This window comes from Tamandua tetradactyla, chromosome X (genome assembly GCF_023851605.1).
Source record: "Tamandua tetradactyla isolate mTamTet1 chromosome X, mTamTet1.pri, whole genome shotgun sequence".
Classification (NCBI taxonomy): Eukaryota; Metazoa; Chordata; class Mammalia; order Pilosa; family Myrmecophagidae; genus Tamandua; species Tamandua tetradactyla.
The window spans coordinates 54,585,520-54,588,399 of NC_135353.1; the positions used below are offsets into that span (position 1 = coordinate 54,585,520).

Below are 2,880 nucleotides of genomic sequence, written 5' to 3' on the forward strand. Positions count from 1 at the left end.
GACCATTAAGACAAGCCTGAGACTATATTATTTTAAGAAATTGTTTTAAAAATCTATTTAAAGGACTGCCTTCCCATATCTTATTATATTTACGTGTGTGTTTGCTGGGATGGGAAGATGTACAAATAGCATTTATTCTGCATTAAAATATTAATGGGAAAAATAATAAAACTCTTTATCATTATAGTACATTCATTGTCAAAGTCTAGTTGGCCCTGAGAACACTCTATTTAGTCATATTTCTAAGGAAGATGTGCTGGTTTGAAAACTCCAGAACAGCTATGTTCTCTTAATCCTGATTCAATATTGTTTAGGGTAGAACCTCTTGATTAGATTGTTTCCATGGAGATGTGACATACCCAATTGTGAGTGTGACATTTTGATTAGATAGAGATGTGACCCTGTCCATTCAAGATGGGTCTTAATTAGTTTATTATAGTCCTTTAAAGGGGGAAACATTTTGGAGAAAGGTCAGAAGTGGCAAAGACACAGATCTTTGGAAATGCAGAAGCCCAGGAGATGCCAGGTGCTGAGAGAGTCAAAAGAATTATACAGGAACCAGAGTCCAGCAGATGTCACTTTTCCATGAGATGCTAAGCAAGTTAGAACCTGGAGAGAGCGAAGGGAAGCTGAGATATGAAATCCAGAGTTTTCCCCAAAGCAGCTGAGGGCCCAGAGATGCTTAAGAGAAAGCTAGTGGAACCAGAACCTAAAGGCAATGGAACTGGAAACAAGGATGAGCAGACACCAGAAAGATATCTAGATATCTTTCTCTGGATGCCTTTGTTTGAACATTCTTATAGACTTAGAATTGTAAGCTTGTAACTTAACAAATCCCCTTTATAAAAGCCATTCCATTTCTGGTATATTGCATTCTGGTAGAATTAGCAAACTAAAATAGAAGAAAATATCTATTTTCATTTCAATAGGAGGCAAATCTCTGGAACTTATAAATAAGGAGGTTTACTTAAAGGCACATGGTCCATTTTTCATCTCCCTGATTTCATATTACCCATATATTTGGCATTAAAATTCCTTTCAGTCTTGGTTCAATAATGCCAATAAGTCAATAATTGAAAAAAGAAAAATTTAGAACAGTTATACTGAATACTATTTAAAACTCTTTATACTTCATCCTTGTCAAATGTCAGGTAAAAGGCATCACTTTTTTTTTTTAATTTTTATTCTGATAACAGGCATCACATATTTTCCTGGGTTTTGCATTTCAATCAATGAGGATTTATTTAGTTAGTTATATTTCATCTCAATTTTCTGAAAGTAGTAAATACATACATATGTTATAATGAACTGTAAGCGATGTACATTCTTTTATGATGTTGACCTAATTATCAGAACATAAATATGGCCTGGGGTCAGATGTATGAGTCCAGTGTTCTTTCTGGCAAAGGATCCTGAAGACATTTTCTGGGAAGGCAAGTTTATCACCCATAATGTTATCTTGCAAAAAGTGTTCAAAATAATTATTTTCACTTAATAATGTATCATAGATTCATCTTTCCCGAACTAATCTTTTTAATTTCAATGAGTTTTCAGCCTATATTTTATTTGCCATGTAAACCAGTGTTTCATTTTTTATGATGCTAAAACTATGGTATTCAATTTTCTAGGGCATTACTCTAGTTCTGATATTACAAAATTTGATGATTGACTTCATAGAAAACATAAATTTATACACCAAGAATCATTTATTGAGTTTCTATTTTATACAAGACACTGGACTAGCTGCTTCAGTAAACATTAAGATGTATGAGAAGATACAGACAAACAATTGTCAATGGGAAAGAATCATAGGGGAATATTCAGGGAAGATATCATGGAGAAAAGAAAGGACCACCAATGGACTCAGAACTCCATGTTAGAAGAAAGAATTGAAAAGGAAATTATGTCAGTACCACCAAGCCTAAGCAGACTGTTACATAGAGAGATTGAAGAGGTTGGAAGAAGCTAGTTGTCAGGAAGCTAGTAGAATGTAAGGCAAATAAAATACACAGGGCCCATACATATACGAGATAATTATAATCCCATTTTCATCATATCAAACGGAGAAAACAACTTCTTTCTCCCGTTCTACTAGCAATTAATAAGCTCCTCATATTTTCCAGAAAATTTAAATGGTTTTAATTTGTCATTTAATCACCAGCAATTCCAGTAGTTTCCACCTTATTTTATGGCCTAGGATATTGGGTCTAATAGGGGAAAGTATAAGCTGCTAAGAGCCACATAGTTAGCAATAATAACAATGTAACGTTGATAACATTTATAGAGTAGCTGCTATTAGTCTGATATTGCAACAGTCACTTTTATGTAGCAGTAGCAATTGTGGAGCTCTCTAGCCCTCACATTTTTTAGACAGGGTCACAAGATTCAGAAGATATGTATCCACCCGCATGTAGGAGAAGCTCACATCATGGCTCTCCCAGCTTTATGGAGGGATTTGCTTTTGCACTGCTCGATGCCCAGTTGGTCAAGAAGGAGCCCAATGGGTCACTTGCCAGTGCTGTACATAGGACACCTGGGGTTGGGACTCCGTGCCCTGTGCAAGGAAACCAGCTTGGAGGAAGGGGTGGGTAGGAGACACAAAATATTTTAGTATTCACTGCTCCATTCACTCAGCACGGTTTCAGGAGAAGGAAATAAATGTTTAGAATCAGGCAGTTCTGGGTTCAGGACCTCCGTTATGTCACTGACTAGCTTAGTACCTTGGAAAATTCACTCACGTCCTCCTGGCCTCTGTTTCTGTTTATGTTAAATGGGATCAGTAATGACTACTTCAATGACTGTTGTGAGAATTAGAAAAATAATTTACAGTGCTCAGTATAGTATCTGACATTAGTTATTATTCATATGATGATAGCTATT

At 35.7% G+C, this 2,880-nt stretch overlaps 1 non-coding gene across 1 annotated transcript; it reads right to left on the reverse strand.

Annotated features, from left to right (window-relative positions):
- Nucleotides 1-2,392: 2,392 nt before the first annotated feature.
- Nucleotides 2,393-2,521, reverse strand: LOC143672372 (small nucleolar RNA SNORA35). The gene has a single exon (XR_013169825.1). It is a non-coding gene; the product is annotated as a small nucleolar RNA SNORA35 (small nucleolar RNA).
- Between the last annotated feature and the right edge of the window lie 359 nt (nt 2,522-2,880).